Below are 21,715 nucleotides of genomic sequence, written 5' to 3' on the forward strand. Positions count from 1 at the left end.
AGTTAAGTTCATGCAAGTCAACCTGTATTTGGGGAACCATCCAACGGTCCAAGGCTACTTCACATAGTTCACGGCACTAAGTTACTCATTTTCTCTAGTGCTTTGCTGGCTCTCCATTTTTTAACCTCATGGGGACTTTAAAAGACATCAAATACTGTAGTATGTTTCTAATTTATTTATACTTAAATCATCAAAATGCTCTTTTGTAAGAGTCATTTGATGTCCAAGTATCCTTTTGGGGCCTTTTCATTAGCCTTGTCCCTGCCCCGGAAAAAAACAGGAAGTCGCAATTAGCCACAATTAAAAAGACTGAGCCAGAAAACAAGGTTTGAATTCAGTTCCACATTAGTCGCAGAACACTGTTGCCTCTTTCCAAGTAGTGCTCTTGTTTTCCAAAGATGTCCCGGAACACAGCAGGCCCCTTTAAATTTAAGCTCCATGAGTGGAAGGCAGAATTTTTTAATAACTGCACTCGTGTTGCAGCTTACCTTCCCATTGTGTTGGATGTGCGTGTGTGTTGGGGGAATTATAATCCCTTCAAGCAGAAGCACACAGGGGAGGGGTAAAGAGTCTTAGCTTTGCTACCAAGGTACGCTGACTTCCTCTGAGCTGTGTCGAAGTGATTCGCTGCTGAAATGAAATTCTTGCAACTATATGTACTTGAGAAAAAAATTGGTAGAGGTAAGTTTCTCAACTTTCCATTTTTTTTTCCCATGAATGTAAATTAGATCTCTGGCCTATTATCAACTACTGGTAGTGACCTAAGACAACAGCAGCTGATGAAGAGAAAATGACTTCTCTCAGTGAAGATGGAATGTCAGTCTTTCATAAGGTTTTACTTCAACGACTCTAATCTCCAGGTGTTCTGCTTCCTGAATAAAGCCTAAGATTGCCTAAATTATCCATCAGGATCCAATCAGGAGACAGAAACCACACCAGTTGTTTCAACAGGGATAATTTAACATAAAAGATTGTTAAACAGGCATAAATTTAACTAGATAACCAAGAGTAAGAAGAGAACTCGAAGGTGTCACAGAGGTAGCAATGTCGAGAAGCAGCCATCACGCCTCAGGCTGAGGGAACAAAGGAAGAGTCTGGAAGTATTAAAATGCAGAAGCCCCACGGAGAAGACACTTGGACTCCTCGGGAAGGGTTGCTCTGGCCAGTGCTGATGTCTCTGGGCTGGCGGGCTGGTGCCCAGATGTCTAAGTTAGACATAATGAAGCTGGAACTGAGAGTGTTGGAAAACTGCAACCCACATTCAGGGGCTGCCACGGGAGGAAAAGCCATTGCTGGGGTGAAACCAGGCTGGGTGACCTACAGCAGGAGTCAGACAGGATGGAGTAGGTCTCTCCCCACCTGCGCCCCCTGTGGACAGAATCGGTCCTGGATCCAGCTGGAAAAGCAGAAGTGAGATTTGCAGGCTCCCCAACCCCTATTCCGCAAACTGCTGGGGTATTATAGGGCGGGTTTGAAGATGAGACAATACTTAATCTCCATATTTCATTTTTTCACTTTCTTTTTTTATTTCTTTTTTGAGAGACAATACTTAATAACCGATCTTCTAAGATATGAAGTAACTTAGGAGGATGCTTGAGCTATACCTAAGAGTTACCATTGCCATTATAAAAAAGCAGGCTCAAAAAAGTGAGTGCTGCAAATGGGTCAAATAGCCAATAATAACAATATCAATATTTACCAAATGCTTTCGTGCCACACATGGTTCTGAGTATGTTATATATGTTAATTCTTTACCATTGCCTTTAAGTCTTTATAATAAACCTGTGAGATAGGTACTACCATTAGTACACTTCAACATATGAATGCACAAAATGGTTACATAATTTGGCCAAGGCTGCTCAGCCTATAAGAGATGAGCCCTAGCTAGTGTGGCCCAGTTGGTTGGAGCATCATCCCATAAACTGAAAGACTGCTGGTTCAATTCCCAGTCAGGGCATATGTCTAGATTGTAGGTTCAGTCCCCGGGCAAGAGGCAACTGATCAATGTTTCTCTCTCACATCAAAGTTTCTCTCCCCCTGTGTCTCTCCCTTCCCCTCTCTCTAAAATCAATGGGCATGTCCTCAGGGGAGGATAATAAATGAATAAGAGATGAGTGGGAATTTAAGCCTGCAGTCTGGCTTCGAAACTTATGCTCTTAACCATTACACAACACCACCATTCTAATACCTGTCTTCATGTATCGTGATGCTTTATTGCAATGGTAATAATAGCTAATTATATGATAGAACTAATTAGCTATGGCTAGGCCCTATTTTAAGGGTATGTATATATTAAATAACTAAAAAAGCAACTGTATGAAGTAAGTGCTATTATTTCCTTCATTTTATAAATAAGTAAACTGAGGCATGGGGAAGATAAGTAATTAGCCCAAAGTCTCCAGTGTAGTAAAAGGCTGAGCTGAGGTTGAGTCCAGGCTGTCCTGTCAGAGAGCTCATGCTCTCAACCATGATTCTAGAGTGCATAATGAATTAAGCCTCCGTAATGCAGAATTTACAGCATCTCTCCTTGAAAACCCTTTGGCTAGTTCAAATAAATGGGCCATTTCCTGCCAACTTTTTAGATCATCAAACTCCCATCTTGTTAGACATAATCCATAATGCAGACTCTTAACAATCAAGACAGTTCTTTCTCTCATAGTCTTGATTAGAATTAAAGAAGCTTTGCTTTTATAGCATAAAACTCCAAGAAAAGAGAGTTTCACCGAAGATAATGCATTCAGGACAACTGAGAAGGTTTTGAGTCAGTGTTCCTTCATGACCTCAGTCTCCTCTGTACACAGCAAAATCAGACTAGAGCAGCAGCATTCCGCGGACCCCAGTACCTGTGGCTCTTCTCCAGACCCGAGCCGTGTCCTGAGAACTCAGACACCAAGGGAAGCAGCCAGACATCCAGTTCTCCGGTGCTGGCTCGCCCACCCTAGGGGAGCAGCCCTCACAGACATTCTTGTGTGATCCCTACTCTCAAAATGAAATGAAATGACCAAAATGCTCGCCCATCTATAAACTGTAATCCGCCTCACTAAAAGATTCAGTGGCTTTCATTCTGGCCTCTAGAACAATGCCTGGCCCATAGTAAGAGGTGAAGGGGGGTTTCTTTGACAAGTTGAGAAAATTAATCAAAAAATGGTCTTCACAGGACCTATAAAGGTATACATAAGTCATAATAATTGGGCGAAAGCCTATGTCTCTTAGATTCCAACAAAGAGAGTAAAATCTTTGCAATTACAAAAGTATTCCCAGATAAAGGAGTGTTTTCTTCTGAAAGGAAACCTTCCAGTGAAGACCTCCAAGAACAGTGATTTACTGAAGATCTAAAATATAAGTATTACCATTGCTTAGAGGAATGTTATGTTTCTATCTCTCTTTAAAAATGGTTCATTCTATTTTTAGTAGAGCAACTAAAGACAGCCAAGATCTTCACCAGTTGACACATTCAGTTTTGTGATAAAGCCCAGTTTTTTCAATGGTTCTTATTTAGCAATACTTTTAACAGAGATTGCTTTGAGTATTTTCTGAATACTTAACATCTATTTTTTCATTCCTTCCTATTTAAATGTATATATGTACACATATGTGCACATATAGCTAATAATTTCTTTGACTAAATTATATGTGAATTTCTATCTATTTCTGTTCTCTCTATTTTTATTTCCTTGAGACATATCACTATCTATTTTGTAATGAAAAAGCAACCTGTGAAATTTTCTCTCTTTTTTAAAGATTTTATTTATTTATTTTTACAGAGAGGGGAAGGGAGGGAGAGAAATATCAATGTGTGGTTGCCTCTCTCATGCCCCATATGGGGGACCTGGCCTGCAACCTAGGCACATGCCCTGACTGGGAATCAAACCTGAGACCCTTTGGTTCACAGCCCACACTCAATCCACTGAGCTACACCAGCCAGGATAAACTGTGAAACTTTCAAGAAGGAAATCTTGTGACATTATTTCCTTTCCAAAGGAATTGTTTTTAATTGTTTCACAAGAAGAGTATATTTCTCTTAAGTCTTCTAAATATAATCTGTTAAACCTTTATTTACATACAGCATGTCTATTTAATCACATATATTCAAACAATAAAAATTAAACTATTTTTAAATGAAGAAGAGAAACATCCTTTTATAACTAAAATGTATAAGCAAAAGATAAGAACTGTATTAACACTAAATAATAAAATTTTTAAAAGAACACATAATTAAGAATATTCTTATAAGTAAGAATATAAGATTCTTAAAAATCAGTATTAAGACCATGTCAAATTACCAGCCCTCTTATATATTGCATTCATAAGTGTTCTTTGCAGAAAAGTGAGAAATGTGTTGCATTATAAAGAATATGAAAACACGAAGAGGGGAAGAGGAGAAAAGAAAGAAGAGGAGGAGGAGAAGGTTGTGGTGGTGAAAACTACACAAAGTCCACAAAAAAAAAACACCGTTGGAACATTGTAAGTCCCTTTTAATCTCTTGTCTGTGCACACACATACTCGCACATAAATAAATGCATAGTTTTCCTTTTCAAAATTTAGCTCATACTGAACACACTGTTTTGTAACCTGCCAGGCCTTTTTAAGCCCTGAGACTTATAACTCAAGCCCTTGAGGCAAACTCGGGAAGAAAGGGAGGAAGGGCTTGAATAGCAATCTTACCAGAGAAAGAAAGGGAAGGAAAAGTGGAAGGCAAGTGAGATCAAAGAAGACAGAGGATATGGAGCTGAAAGGATATCACAAAGGGAGCAAAAGATAAAGACGGACTTTTTCAATTTAAACTCCATTTTCTAATTTTCTTAATTGCATCAACATTGCACTATTGTATGTTTTTGGAAATTGCACTCTGCAATTCAGTCTTCCTCTTTTCCTCTTCCTCCCCCTTCTCTGTGGCTGGGGTAGTTCACAGTACAGTGTAGAGATGCCAACCACTGGAGCCAAATTCAATTCCAAATCCAAACATAAGCAATGTTTGCGAATCGAGACTCCTTTGAGGTTCACCCAACTCCAATTTTACCAATTCCCTCCAGGGAAAGATTTCCCTTTGAAGCTTCTGTGTATCCAAGAGCATTCTGGGATGCAGGTTTGGGTTTTCAGTGTGGGGAATTTACGCATAGAATGCATATGCTCTGCACCTCACCCTCTAGTTACTTTATGTGCACACAGCCTGCCTGTGACAATATATAGTGAAGTCAGTACTTGAAGGCATGGCTGGAAAACTTTTTGTTCACGGGCATCTAAATTAAAATTTAAAAGGCAAATCAAGAATATTGAATTAGCCCAGATGTTGTAAAGTTAATATTTCTTCAGAAATGCTTTTAAGCTTTAAAAAGCGGGAGGTGGGGAGTGGGTGAGAGAAGGAGGAGAGCTTGGAATGAAACTTACTTTTAAATGGTAGTTTTAGAACTGTTAATTGTATCAAACATTGTCTCACAGATAAATGCCACAGGCCACAACTTGAAGTGCTTAAACAAAAAAATTTTTTTTTCCTAAAGAAAATAACCTACTAAACTATGTGAGTTGGAGCGTGTTCCTAAGTGTGCTTGGAAAAGGGGGAGTGTAATTGAGCAGATTTAAGAGACTCTACCTGCCCTGAAAGGCCTGAAAGCTCAACTGGAAAAATAAATAAGCTCCATCTTAAAGTAAACCAGGAGTTGGAGGAGGGCTGAGGATTGTGCCCTGTGCTGAGAATTACATGCTGACAAAGCCCACATGTCAGTGAGGCTAGCGGCATGCATTATCATTTTGTTAGGGGACTGAATCCAAGGAGAAATCTTTAAACCCAGCTCGAACCTGAGTCCCTCTTCTTTTTCTGCTCACCTGGGAGCCATCTTCCCTCTGCTTTTATAACAGGTCAAAGGACTTGTGACAAAAAACAAACAAACAAACAAACAAGTAATTGACATTTTCAATCTGGATCCTGGTTGAATCCATTGTTAATCCCCATTACCATGCGTAACAGCTTAAACGTGTTGTTTCCGTTTAAATTTTGAGGCCCGCTGAGAGTCTGTGTCCTTGCTTGACCCATAGCCCCACTCCCCAGGCCCTTGTCATGAAGTCACACACCCAACGTGTGCTCAGGAGGCATTTGAGAAGAATAGCCTGCGTTATTGTTTCCTTCTTAAATTACTGGGAATAGATTTGGGGGTGGACCTGCAGAATTATGTCTCCTGGGTCTCTTTTACACTCAATTACTTTGCATTATCCTGGGCCATTTCATTGGGTTGTTTGAACACAAATAGATACTATTTGGTTGACCCACCATCATAAACTTTTCCAAAATACATCAATACTTAGAAAACAAATACCTATTATTTACATTATCCTGCTTTATTCCCTTTGTATTTACTTGTCCATTTGCAATCTCTGTCCTAACAAAAATTCCCATATTACCCACACTGGCTTTTTCCTTATTATTCTCCCTGGGATCCCCTAAAAGAGATATACTTTTGACACAATACATTTTTGTAAAAAAACAGTGTGTACCTAGCATTTTATAAACAAATGTGTTGGGAAATTAGAATTATACTTTTATGATCAGGAGAAACATCATCCCCTTAAAAACTGTACTAAATTTGTACTATTCACCAAGAAGTAAGATGAGGTGAGGTGAAAAATAAGACATAGTCCCTTTGCCATCGTAAGTAGACTATACAGTGTCCAGCAGAAGCGACACCTGCTTGAGTGTGGTTGGTAGGGTACATGAATGTCTTGAACATGATAGACAGCAATTTGAATGTGTCACCTAAAATGTCATATAGTATGCTTGAGTGTGATATTGTTATGTTACAGAATTCTGTGCTTATGATTTTGTAATAAAAAGGGGAGTTATTTGTGTCATATCCTGTATATACATTTTTGCTTCAAACTAAACCTCTCTGCTTAAAACTGCTTCCATCATCCTATTATAAGTTGGATGAAATTAGCATAGCTCCCAGTTTTACTTAAATTAGGCAACAAACCATGAGAGGACTGATGTCAAGATCATTAATGAGAAGTAATTCTAAAGTATGAAGGAAGGCTATTGGCCCTCATAAGGTGAATGGTAATATAAAATGTGGTAATCGGTGTTATTCTCTCTGTAAAATTCACCCCATATGAGACAGTTGTAGCATAGAGGAAAGAGTACCAACTTCAGGTCAAAAGTCCTAGGTTCCTTCTAGTGTCCAGTCCAGCTCATAAGGAGCCCAAAAGTTACCACTTCATCCTAACAACAAGTCAAAAATTAAACAAACTGAAAAACCAAGAACTCTTCTTAGATCTTTTGGAGAAGAGAGGCCACAGGACAAACTGTTGCCCCTCCAAACGGGAGAGACAGGCTGGTACAGAGAATCACAATTTACCAGAACAGAAACCTACGAGCAGAAACCTTCCTGGAAACTAGCACCAGGGCAGGAAAGCCTTGAGTTGTAATTGATGAATTGCTGGCCTCCATGTGGTCAACTCTGAGAGTTCAAACACAGTCACAGGGAGGCCTTAACACTTTGGTGACTTTTACCTCCCAAAGCTCTCCCAGGTTTTCACGGTGAAGATCAGAAAAAATCCCCTCGTGCTTCTAGCAGGGAAAAGAAAAAGGGACCAATTTCTTGAAAGATACTACTAGCCAAAATTTACACAAGATTAAATAGACAATCTGAATAGGCTTTTATCTATTAAAGAAATTGAATCAATAATTAATATCCTTTCAAAACTGAAAGCTATAGGCCAAGATGGGTACACTGGTAAACTCTACTGAACATTAACAGAAGATATAACAATTTACTGCAATTTCTTCCAGAAAATAAAAGCAGAGGGAATACTTTTTAACTCTTTCTGTAAGAATAGCACTATCCTAATGCCAAAACCACAAAAGACATTATAAGGAAACTACAGACCAATACTCATAAAATAGATGCAAAAATCATTAATAAAATATTATCAAATCAAATCCAACAATGTATAAAAAGAACTATACACCATGAACATTCAACCATGATAAAAAATACTCTCAACAAACTAGAATAAATGGGAACTTCCTTGGTACAAAAAAAATCTGTAAAAACCAACAGCTAACATCATACTTAATGGTAAGCTTTTCTGCTAAGATCAGAACAAGGCAAGAACATTTCCTATTACCACTGCTTTCCAACATCATACTGGACATTCTAGCTAATACAATGAGACAAGACAAGACAAGACAAGACAGGTATACAGAGTGGTAAGGAAGAAATAAAACGATCTTTTTTGGGAGTTCCGGCCAAGATGGAGGCATAGGTAGAAATCCTTCACTTCTTCTCACAACCAAAAAGAGGATAACAACCAATCTAAAATCAACAAACAACCAGAAGCACCAGAAAATCAAACTGCATGGAATCCCAACAACCAAGGAATTAAAGAAAAAAGTCAACCAGAACAACCAGACCAGTAAGGTGAACCCCAAGGGGCAGGCAACTCAGAAAAACACAGTGAGGTGGCTAAGGGGCAGGGCTGAATGCTGAGCTTGGCAGAGCTGCAAGGGAGGGACAGACTTAGGGGGAAAACCGGGACTCAGAGCTGACTGTGGGCTATGGCTGGGATTGCTCCAGTGAGAGAGATTTTCAGCCTGACTCAAGAGTCTGTTGGAAAGTGGGCTAGAGACGAGCAGGCAAGCTGCATTGCTCCTTCTCTGGCCCCTCCCCCACAGGCAGCACAGCAAAGAGGGTTGCCCTTCCTGGGTAAATACCTAAGGCCCCACCCCTTACAACTTATCAGGTGCACCAAGACAAAGAAATATGGCCCAAATGAAAGAACACAGCAAAACCTCAGAACTAAGCGACGAGGACATTGTCAACCTAACTGATGGAGAATTTAAAGCCCTGGTAATCAAAATGCTCACAGAACTGATTGAGCTTGGTCAAAAAATGAAAGAACAAATGAAAGATACATAAAATGAAATAAAGCAAAATATTCAGGGAACCAAGAGTGACAAGAAGGAAACCGGGATTCAAAGCAACAATTTGGAACAAGAGGAAAAAATAAACATCCAACTGGATCAGAATGAAGAAACAAGAATCCAAAAAAATGAAGAGAGTCTGAGGACTCTCTGGGACAACCTGAAATGTTCCAATATCTGAATTATAGGGGTGCCAGAAGGAGAAGAGGAAGGCCAAGAAATTGAAAACTTATTTGAACAAATAATGAAGGAAAGCTTCAGGAAGCCCAGAGAGTCCCAAAGAAGTTGGACCCAAAGAGGAACACACCAAGGCATATCATCATTAAGTTACCCAGGATTAAAGACAAAGAGAAAATCCTAAGAGCAGCAAGAAAAGAGGAGACAGTTACCTACAAATGAGTTCCCACAGGAACTCATTTCAGGATATGAGGGTATCAGCTTATTTCTCAAAAGAAACCTTACAGGCAAGAAGGGGCTGGAAAGAAGTATTTGAAGTCATGAAAGGCAAGGACCTACATCCAAAATTACTCTATCCAGCAAAGCTTTCATTTAGAATGGAAGGGCAGATAAAGCGCTTCCCAGATAAGGTCAAATTAAAGGAGTTCATCATCACCAAGCCCTTACTATGTGAAACAAGTAAAAGAAACAAAACCTAAAAGAAACAAAAACTAAGCAAACAGCCAGAACAGGAATAGAATCAGAGAAATGGCCATCATATGGAGGGATTTCAATGGGGAGGGGGAAGGGAGGAATAGAGGGGGAAAGGTACAGGGAAGAAGAAGCATAATTAGAAAGCATAAAATAGATGGGGAAAGATAAAAATAGTATAGGAAACAGAGGACTCAAAGAACTTATATGTACAACCCATGAACATGAACTAAGTGGGGGAATGCTGGAGGGTTTCAGGGGCAGGGTGAAGGGGGGAAAAATTGGGAAAACTATAATAGCATAATCAATAAAAAGTACTTAAAAACTATCTTTCTTCACAGGTGACATAACCATTTATGTAAAAAACACAAAAGAATTAATAGAAAAAACATCCTGGAACTAATAAGCAATTGTTGCAAGATTGCAGAATGCAAGATAAATATACAAAAGTCAATCCTTTGCCTATATACCTTCAATGAACAAATGAAAATTGAAATTAAAGACACATTACTATTTACATTAACACTGAAAAAAGTTATATACTCAGATATACATATAATGAAATATTATAAGATCTAAATGAAGAAAACTACAAAACTCTAATGAAGGATATCAAAGAAGAACTAAGTAAGTGCATATACCATATTCATGGATAGGAAGACTCAGTGTTGTCTAGACGTCAGTTCTTCCCAACTTGATCTATAAAATCAAAATCCTAACAAGTTAGTTTGTAGATGTCGACAAAATGATTCTAAAGTTTATAGAGAGAAGGAAAAGACCCAGAATAGCTAACTTAATAGTGAAAGATAAGAATAAAGTTGAACTAACACTATTCTGATTTTAAGACTTACTACAAAGCTACAGCAATCAAGACAGTGTGGTATTGGTGAAAGAATGGACAAATAGATCAATGGAACAAAGTAGAGAGCCCAGAAACAGACCGACATAAACACAATCAAATGATCTTTGACAAAGGAGAAGAGTTGATACAATGAAGCAAAGATAGTCTTTTCAACAAATGGTGCTGAAACAGTGGGGAAGGAGGGAAGGAAGGAAGGGGGGGAGGGAGGGAGGGAGGGAGGAGGGAGGAAAGAGAGAGAAAAGGAGAGAGAGAGGGAAAGAGGAAGAAACTAGATCCTTACATCTTTTAGAAAAATGAACTCAAGATAGATCACAGGTCTAAGTATGAAATGCAAAACTATAAAACTCCTAGAAGATAACAAAGGAGAAAACCTAGATGATCTTGGGAATGGCAATTACTTTTTAGATACAACACAAAGGCACAATCTGTGGAAGAAAGAACTGAAAAGCTAGACTTCATAAAAATTAAAAACTTCCGCTACACAAAATGTCAAGAGAGCGAGAAGACAAGCCACAGACTGGGTAGCAAAGACTCACCTGATGAAGAACTATTACTCAAAATATACAAAGAACTCTTATAGTCTTATTAAAATTGGGCAAAAGACCTGGACTGACACCTCACCAAAGAAGATATACAGATGGCAAGCAAGTATGTGAAACAATATGCAACCTCCTATGTCATTAGGGAGCGGCATATTAAACAACAACAATACACAATTACACACCTATTAGAATGGCCAGATTCTGGAACACCAACATCATCAAAATGGATGAGTATATGAAGCAACAAGAACTCTCATTTATCGCTGATGGAAATGCAAAATGGTATAGCCACTCTGGAAGACATTTTGATAGCATCTTACAAAATTTGTATACTCTTACCATATGATCCACCAATCACATTCTTTGGTATTTACCCAAAGGAGTTGATATTTATAGCAAACAGATATGTATAGCAGCTATATTCAAAATTGCCAAGACTTGGAAGCAACCGAGCTGTCCTTCACTGGGTAAATAAACTGTGGTTCATCCAGACAATGGAATACTCTTCAACACTAAAAAGAAATGAGCTGTCTAACTATGAAAAAATATACAGGAAAGAAATGCAAATTACTGAGTGAAAGAAGCCACTGTGAAAAGGCTACGTATTATATGATTACAAGTTATGATATTCTGGAAAAGGAAAAACTATGGACATAGTAAAAGTATTAGTGGTTTCCAGGGATTAGGGGAGAAAGAAAAATAAATAGAGCACGAAGGATTTTTTTTGGTAGTGAAACTATTCTGTATCAGATACTATAATGATGGATCCAAGCCATTATACATTTGTCAAAACCAGAAAATGTACACCACCAAGTGTGAACAGTAATGTCAACTATGGACCTTGGGTGACAGTGACATACTGATACACTGAGGTTGGTTATCACTTGTAACCAACGTACCACTCTGGTGCAACACGAAGGATGTTGATAATGGGAATGACAGTCCTTGTGTAAGGACCGGAAATATATGGGAAATCTCTGTACTTTCTGTCCATTTTGCCGTGAATCTCATACTGCTGTAAGAAATCAAGTTTACTAAAATAGGGAGAAAAAGTCCTGGGTTTTAGTCCTGACTTTGCTACATACTAGTTAAGTTGCTCTGAGCTAGTCAACTCCTTAGGCCTTGTTAAACTGCTGGTACAAGTGCTATTTCCTCTGCAGGCTTACCAAGAGACTGCAGCGAAACACTGGGTGTGAGAACACTTTGTAAAGTGCCTTAGACCTGTGCCTTTGGCTTCCTACAAAGGCAACCAAACTACTTCTCATCATTTTCCACTGAGCAAGCATTCGTGGTTGCAGATGTGGAAATACCTCATCCTTTTACGATCTTAAAAAAATTAGCATGAGCTCCAAGAAAACCCCAAACAAAAGATGATGAAACTTTGTTGGATGCCAAGGAAGCAGCTGGCACCATAAACACTGGGAGAGCTTTGCTGGCAGGCCTCCCTTCACTGTGCTGCCAAATGCTCATGATGGGGGCACCTGGCATCGCAGTGGGGAAACAAACACAGGACTGGAGGGGAGGCCATCCTGCAACTTGCCTCTGGCCCGAAACTAGAAGAACATTGTAAAGGATCCCACCAAGTTGAAGTGCACATCCCATGCTAAACACCTTGGAGGAATTCGAGGTATGGCCCGGATCCTTCAGGATCCAGCATCCAGGTAATATAATTATTTTTTATTTTAAACTTACTGTTAAAAACCATCATTATTTGTTTAAATCTCTAGTTAGAAACATAATCTTTAATGCCCTTCTAAACTTCTGTTTGTGTGTTTATTTGTTTGTTTTACATTTGTCTGGGAACCCTGTAGGGCTTTTTCTAGGCTATTTTTAATGAGCCTTAAAATGTTTTCACTATGAACTGGTGGACAACAACTGGAAAGCAAGTGCTGCCAAAGAGACAAGGGGGCAATGACTGTTTTCCCATATTTAAGTAAACCTTCTCCAATTTCCTCCACTTCGCTTTATTATCCTGAGCTAGGCTTTATAAAACCTGTTAAGGACACTTCAAAAATTCCTCAATACAAACAGGGGAGTTTTTGCCTTCCTGTGTAAGTGGCATTCCAGGTAAGAAGGGGAACCTTCAAATTGCCTTTACCCACTGGGTTCCCATTCCCCTGCCCCAATTAAGAAAGGTGCTGTGCACTCAGACCCGTGCAAGGAGGCAGGTAGTCTCCTGGGCACTCCTCCTCCTAGCCCCTGGTGCTTGGCTCCACCAGTCAGGCCCCAGCTGGGGTCTGCTCCAGGTCCCAGTCTGCCATGCTCAGCAGCCCTCTGATTTAATGGGAAAACATAGGTGAGAAGGGACCCTGGCCTTTCCCTCGAGTTCTTTACAATTAAGTTTTTTTAATAAAAGACCAAGAGATCGGTGACTGTGTAGATGGGGCCAGGGCTCATTCAAGGTGGAAATGATGTCTCTGGAGCTTGTTAGCTGAAGAGCCTCTGTATGTGCTAACAGAACAAGAGGTTTCATCTTCCTTTCTCGGATTTGAAGGCTGGACTTTAAAATGTACAAAGTGATATTCAGAAACATCTTCAACATCAAATTGATCCTCAACTGAAAGGATTCCATTTCAAATAAGATTCTCTCTCTCTCTCTCTCTCTCTCTATATATATATATATATGTATATATATATACTTTAAAATATTGACCTGTGTATTTGCTGGGAAACTCATTTAAGAACTTTGAAATTATATACAAGTGGTATATTTTCCACCATGTACCTGGGCTGACGCTTTTTTCTATTTCAAGAGCGTTAAAAAAAAGTGTAATTTACTTGTGGATCTCTTCAACCCAACAGTAGCCGGCATGACGACATCTCTGAACACAGCGGAGAAGAGCTGAGTATGTGACTCTGAGGATTTTACATATTTATAGGTTCTTGTAAAAATATTTCTTGCCCCAAACTTAGAGGTCTACTGACTCATCAACAGCTAACAAAACACTAGTATATCAGTTAGATGGTAGACTGCCAACCCCAGAAAGATGGAAGAAAAAGAGGAAGGGGAGGAGGGAAGAAGGAAAAGAGAGAGCGAGGGAGGGGAAGGGGTAAAAATGGCATTAATCCATTTGTGTTTCCAAGCATGGCAGTTAAAGTTACTTTTCTGACTGATCCAAATCCAACAAATACTTATGGAGTACATACTGTATTACAAGGCATCCTCGTGAAAAATCAGTAGCATTACTGGTGTCCTTAAGCCTGTTTTAATTAGATTAGAGTAGAAAACAAAAGATTGGCCCTGGCTGGATAGCTTAGTTGGTTGAAGTGTTGTCCTGTACACCAAAGGGCTGCAGGTTCGACACCTGGTTTAGGTCATATACCTAGGTTACCTATTCAATCCCTCGTCAGTGTGTGAGACAACCAGTTGATGTTTCTTTCTCACATTGATGTTTCTCTTTTTTTCTCTCCCTTCCTCTCTCTCTCTAAAATCAATAAGCATATCCTCAGGTGAGGATTTAAAAAAAAAAGATTAAACAAGCCGTATGGACATAAGTCTTCTTACTAGTACATATGCATAATGTAGATACGATATGGTGGTATATGAGCCCCCAATGGATTAAAGCTCTCAATATACAGATCTGACCATTTCAGCATGCCATTTTAAAATCCTAATAAAAAAAATAATAATGTAAAGCTTTAAGGCATGAAGCATATCTGCCAACCAATCTGCCTACCTACCTTATTTTCTTCATTCTTTGTATCCATCCCTCCCCTATGCCATATTTCCCAAAAGTCAGCCTATCACTCTAACCTCAGAAGCTAGAATCAACTTGCCTTTTCACTATTAGGTTGGAGACCTCATTAAAAACTAGGTGCTGCAGACGATTCATGCTTTTACCACCAGCCATTCCCCATCTAAGCCCCCATCATGTCTCCACTGCACTGGCCTTCTAACTAGTCTCCCCTTGTCCCTTTACATTCATCCTCACATGGTAGCCACAATGATGTTCTCGAACTCACCTTCTTAAAACCCTCCAAACTTTTCACTGACAATAAAACCCAGAGTCCTCATCATGACATCAAAGACTCCACCTAGTTGGCTCCACTACAACCTCATCTGCACCTCTCCGCCTCCATTCCTATGTTCCAGCTTTTCCTTAAGTGAACCAAGCCTTTTCCATGTTAACATCCCTTGGTCCTGTCACTCCTGCTTTCCCAGCTCCCTCCCAACAGCCCCCTTGTCTTTCTTCCCGGATCAGCTTGAATGTCACCCCTTCTAAGAGGCCTTCCCCAAACACCCTGCCCAAAGTGAGCTCTGTTCTCTTCCTTTATGCATTCTTTGTTAACTCTCCTTATTCGTTTTCTTCATACCACTTATGACCTTCTTAAGTCATTTTGTTTTTTTCTCTCTCCCCTGTTGGAACGTTAAGTACCATGAGGTCATACAGTGTCCTCTGCACCCAAAACATAGCCTGCCTTAGAGAAAAGAATCAGCAAACAATTGCTGAATCAATGAAGAAATCCATTCATTCACCCATGCTTTCTTGCAAGGCTGTAAATGTGAACCAGGTGCTAGAGATTTAGACATGAAATAATACAGCCCTCAAAGGGCTCATCGTTCAGTGGGGATTATGGGGGAGAAAACAGCTGTAATCAAGCTGGGAAATTGCTACAATGGAGATAGGTATGATGTGCAGTGGCGAAAAGTGCCACAGAGGAGGTACATTGAGCTGAATCTTGAGGGATGAGCACGTATTTTTCAGGGGGACAAGGGCTAAGGGAAGGCTTGGAGAGGGCATTCCAGCCAGCAGGACTAGCCAGCACAGGGGCATGGGTGTGAGAAAGACCAGAGTGGATTTAGAAAGCTTAAAGTGCTAGATCATAAAGTTCTAGGTATTTAGTTACAAAATACAGTGGTAGAAAATATGTCTGCGTTTCTGATGCTGGGCCCCTAGAATGTTGCAGAATGACCTTTACTAAGGAAGTGCTCATTAATTATGCCCATTGACTCATTCATTCTTTATTGTCATTAAATTTAGTTTTAAATTTAAGTATAGTTGGTATACAGTCTTATGTTGGTTATATTAGTTTCAAGTATGTTTATGTAGTGATTCATTCTTGTGCAAGAAATGAGACTAAGTGGTAGATAAGAACCAGATCATGCACAGCCTTATATGCTAGAGTAATGTGTTTTATGTTAACCAATGGGGAAAGGGCAACTACTAAATGATTATGAATAGAATTTTTCTGTTGTTTTGTGTTTTGCCTTTGCTCTCCCTGGCAGCAAAAGGGAGGAAGCTCAGAAGGGGTTGAAATTCAGGGACTATTTAGGCATTCATAGACAAGGGTACTGTTACCATGACTTTAAAATATCCTTTTGGAAGAATGTTACTTTGTTTCCACTCATAAAAAATAAAAATTGCAACATTTAGCCTTTTTTCCAGACCAAATCATAACTAGAAAGGATAGTTCTATGTGTTTCCTCATCTCCTTCAAGAAATAGGAGCTCATCTGAGCTCCTTTCTTCCTCTTCTTAAAACATTCCCAACTACAAACTTATCTGAAATGTTTCCATAGGAAATTCAAAATATGACTAGTTTATGTATGTGAGACACAACCTTACACTCTTCTGAAAAATAAAAATAATACACTTCACTTTTTACTGTTGTTTTAGGTTTGCAGAAATTAGAGTTCCCATATTACCCTCCACTCCTCCCTCAGTCCCCCCTCTTATTAACATCTTGCATCTGTAGGATAATCTGTTATAATTAATGAACCAATATTGATGCATTATTATTAACAACACTCCATGGTGTATATTAAGGTCCAATCTGTGTTCTGTAAAGTCCTCTGGGCTTTTGACAAATGCATAATTGCATGTACCACTATTACAGGATCATAAAGAATAGTTTCACTGCCCTAAAAATTCCTGTGCTCTACTTATTCATTCTTCTTTCCCTCCCTCTAGCCAAATCTCTGGCATTCACTGATCTTTTTTACCGTTTTGCTTTTGCCAGAGTATCACAGTTGGAAACATCTCTATGTAGCCTTTTCATGCTGACTTCTTTCACTTAACAATATGTACTTAAGGCTTTCCATGTGTTTTCACAGCTTGATAACATTTCTTTTTATTGTTGAATAATATTATATTGTCTGAATGTTTTACAGTTTGCTTGATGGACATCTTGGTTGCTTCCATTGTTTGGAAATAATGAATAAAGCTGCTACTAAAATTCAAGTGAAAGTTTTTGCGTGGTCATAAGTTTTGAATTCATTTGGATAAATACCTAGGAGTATGACTGCTGGATTGTATGGTAAGAGTATATTTAGATTTGTAAATAGTGGCCAGCGTGACTTCCAAAGTGTCTGCACCATTTTGCACTCCCATCAGCAATAGATGAGAGAGTTCCTGTTATTCCACATCCTCATCAACATTTGTTATTGTCAGAGTTTTTGATTTTAGCCATTTTAATAGGTAGGTAGTGGTGTCTTATTGTTTTAATTTGTAGTTCCCTAAAGACATATGATGTTGAGCATCCCTTCATATGTTTATGTGCCATTTATATACCATCTTTAACCAATGGGTCAAAGAAGAAATCAAAAGATAAGTCAGAAAATACTTTGAGATGAAGGAAGACCAAAACACAGCACAACAATGATGTAGTGAATGCTGTGCCTAGAGGGGAATTTATAGCTGAATCACCTACACTAAAGAAGAAGGAAGAGGAGAAGGAGGAGGAGGAAAGTTCTCAAATCAGTAACCCAACCTTCCATCTTAGGAAACTAGAAAAAGACAAGCAGACAAAACTCAAAGCAAGTAGGAAGAATAAAGGTTAAAGCCAAAAATATATGAAATAGAACATACAAAACTAGAGAAAACTAATGAAACCAAAAGTTGGTTCTTTGGAAAGAAGAACAAAAATCAACAACCTTTAGCTAGAATGACCACAAGAAAAAGAGAGATGACTCAAATTACCAAATTCAGGAATAAAGGGGGGACCTTACTACTGACTTCACAGACATAAAAGGATTATAGGAAAATGCTATAAACCATTGTGTGCCAACAAATTAGATAATTTAGATGAAATGGACAAATTCTTAGAAAAACACCAACTACTAAAACTGACTCAAGAATTAATAGATTCTATGAACTTATAACATGTAAAGTGATTGAATTATTAATTAAATCACTATATCTGATTTGCCAAAGATTCCTCAATATTTCCATTTTTAAGAATTCTCTGGTCAGTTGCAAAGATTTACAAGCTGTGACGTAAAATGCTTTGCCCCTCTAGATAGGGATATGGTTATCGAAATTGAGTGCTATACTGTGCCTATATGCTATAACATTTGTTTAGTTTGTCTCCCCTCCCCAGAAAAAGGAAGCCATGGGCATTTGTCATTCTCTCCCAGGTTTCAGGACCTGAAAGAATTCCAGATTTCTTTCGCTTACGTGCCTGTGGGACCTAGGACAAGTTTCTGATGATCCAGTTCCTCGCCCTATGGAACACTATAGGAGTAAAAATTGCTTTCTTCTATTATTACTAGAATAATTGGGGTCATATTTAAAAGTGCATAACCTAATGATCAATGTAGCAGATATTGATCACCTACTAGATACCTGGTTCTGGGCTGGGGGTCACAATTATAAGCAAAACATGGCTCCTTCATAGAAGCAACGGAGATGTTGGGAAGATGTTGGGAAGATTTTCAATAATATTTACAGTTTTTTCTTAATGTCTGTGCATAATGTGAAATCAAAATTTTTAAACTAATAACACAAGCAGTCAATGGGCCTACATATCACTGTGGTTAACAATGAAATGATGATTTTACAGGTGGCAAAATGCAGGTTGATAAAGTTTTTATTCTCTCTTTTGATAGGTTCTTGTATGTCTCTTGAGAAATGAGAGAGAAGAAAAATACTATAAAAGTTGGGTTAAAATACTAATTTCTTGTACATAATGAATGAAATAAAACATGTAGAAGGACTTACACATTTCCCAACAAACTATAAGTACTGAATGAGATTTGTAGGATTGAAAGCTTTATGAATCATCTTGAAAATAATTTAGCAACATATTCTGCAGCTCAGAAAGGAGGCTATAGGAACAAGGAATGTTGGCACCCAAAAAATAAAAATTAAGAAGTGGTCAGAAGGGCAAGTGACAGAGACACCTTCCAAATGAAGTGTGACCTATGGCAGAGCTCACAGGTGCAAAAGATATATCAAGACCTCCATGACCAGAGAAAATGTAAAGCACCTTCCACCACTGGGGAAAGTAAAGCTGCCTAAAGTCAGTGGCAAATGACAGTCTGTGTTGGTGAGAAGCTTTCGCCAATCCCACAAAGGCCAGGAAGAGAATAGAGTCCATTGGAACATGCCAATTTCAATTTGATGAAAACTTCTGGTCATAAGAAGAAATGCTTTCCTTAGAGGACCTCCGGAGTTTTGAGCTGACACTTGCCCTAACTCTGAACTACATATAGCACCATCTAGTGAAATAACTTAGAATACTTAAAATGTTTTTAAACAAAACTAAGAAATGATTAAAAACATAAATCAATCAAGGTGTTTTCAAGTATGACATGGGGGAAATTTTTGCTTCTGATTTTACAGGAAACGCATGTTTAAACTCTTAGATGACAGGAGGATGCTTTTAATTCAGTCAGTCATTTGATACAGTGGCCATCCCAAGGTGCTGGTTTGGCATTACAGGGAGAAAAATGTTCGAGTAAGAAAGAGTAAAAATGACTGCTCTGGAGGTGAGAACTGGGGCTAAGCCAGGGCCCTATGGTTTCCTGACTGAGAAGAGGAGAATGCACGGTGGTGTGCTGGAGCCCGCTGGCACCACCACCAGAGAAAGCAATTGTGCCATCTCTTTCCTCCTCCTCCTCCTCCTCCTCCTCCTCCTTTCTCCTCCTCTTCCTCCTCTTTTTCCTCCTGTCCTCCATTTCCTCTTTTTTCTCTCTCTTTTTTTTTGAGGTAACAATGGTTTATAGCATTATATAAGTTTTAGGTGTGCAAGATTATAATTCAAAATCTGTATACACTACATTGTGCTCACGACCAAAGTCTCATTTCTATCTGTCACCATACAATTGGCCCCTTTTACCCATTTTGCCCTCCCTCCACCCTCTTTCCCTTCTGGTAAATCTTCCCAATTTCTTGCTCACTTGTAACTTAAAATTGGCCATGGTGAGAGTATTTACACATTGGAAATTGGCAAATGATACAAATCAAGGCTACCCACCCCCAGAGAGCACACCACTTTAAAACTTCTCAGCACTCCCCTGGAACATACCAACCTCTAATCCTCCCAACTGACCACAGTCCTTATGGACGAAGGCCAGGGGAAAAGAAGCAATGGCCAGGGTCCTACTAGCCAAACAAACATGAATCTAAATGGTGTACAGAATGTGTGATAACCAATGGCTGTTAAGCCCTTGTCCAAAATGTCCAAGTTGCCCAAACTATTTAAAAATCAAAACAAAGCAGTGCAAGCCACTTTATCTTTCAGGAAGCAATTGAAAATGCCTCCAGCACCTTGGAGAAGAGATAAATCAAGTGCTGAAAGAGTTCGCTAATTTCCGTGCAGAGTGCAGGAAAGGGCTTGGAGACCACAGAGGTCTGGACTGGCTTGACTTTCATCAAGGCGTAGCCCTGGGCAATTTAGACACTGGGCTGGTTCTTCAACTAAAAGCCAAACTGAGACCAGTGGGGTTTTCTTTCTTTAATTAATGGAACCCTGTTTCAAATGACCTCTCACATCTAATCCCAATACTCTAGAGTCAGCTTTACAGTGTCATTTAAGAGGCCAGTGCTTCTGGAAGATTCCCAAGCTTCTCTGAAGACCTCAGGACATGGTGTGCAAGCCATTTAATTAAATTGTTTCCAAGAGTCCCTTTGCCCTTCCAGCACATACTCTAAACAAGAAATTGGCTACTAGCTGCACTTCTCCCTGCCCCAATCCCCAGTTACAAAGGGGGTTGAGACTCCTCCTCTTCTACCCAACCTACGAGAGTGGAGGGAGCAAAGTCAGAAAGCTGCTGATCCCTGGAGATGCCCTGGGGTGTCCACTTCAAATGGGTTTTCAACCTGCAAATTGTTTCTTTTGGTTGGGTCTTCCAGTCAGAACTTGATGCTGACAGAAATCATATCTGGGCAAGACCCCTCTGTCCCATTCCCAGAACTGGCTGGCGTTGAGATTCAGGATGCATGGACGGGTTTTCCATCCTATACTGAAGTGATCTCGTCTTATGTGAACATGGTGTGAAAACTGTACTTTTTATCAGGAGATAAAGATGAAGGAGGAGGGACAAATACCATATGATCTCACCTTTAAGTGGAACTTAACCAACAAAACAAACAAGCAAGCAAAATATAACCAGACACATTAAAATTAAGGACATTCTGACAGTAACCAGAGGGAGGTGAGAGGGGATAATGGGGGTGGGAAGGGAGGAGGGTTTTCAGGAACATCTATAAAGGATACATGGACAAAACCAAAGGGGGTGGGGTGTGGAAGCAAGGGAGGGAAGTGGGGATGGCTGGGGTGCAGGGGGAGTGGTGGGGGGTAAAACAAACAACTGTACTTGAACAACAATAAAATAATTTTTAAAAAAGATCAAGGAAGATTACATTTTCTTAAGATTTTTTTTAAAAAATTATTCACAGTCAAGAACAGAAAAGAGATGGGATCATTTCAGAACTACAGTCTCCTCTGTGAGGAGTTTGTGGCTTTTTCCTTTAAAGGTGATGATGATCCTAAGTGACCCAAGTTCATGCAGATACAGGTCGTCTCT

This window comes from Phyllostomus hastatus, unplaced genomic scaffold, assembly GCF_019186645.2.
Source record: "Phyllostomus hastatus isolate PE091 unplaced genomic scaffold, TTU_PhHast_1.1 phas_contig_34, whole genome shotgun sequence".
Taxonomy (NCBI): Eukaryota; Metazoa; Chordata; class Mammalia; order Chiroptera; family Phyllostomidae; genus Phyllostomus; species Phyllostomus hastatus.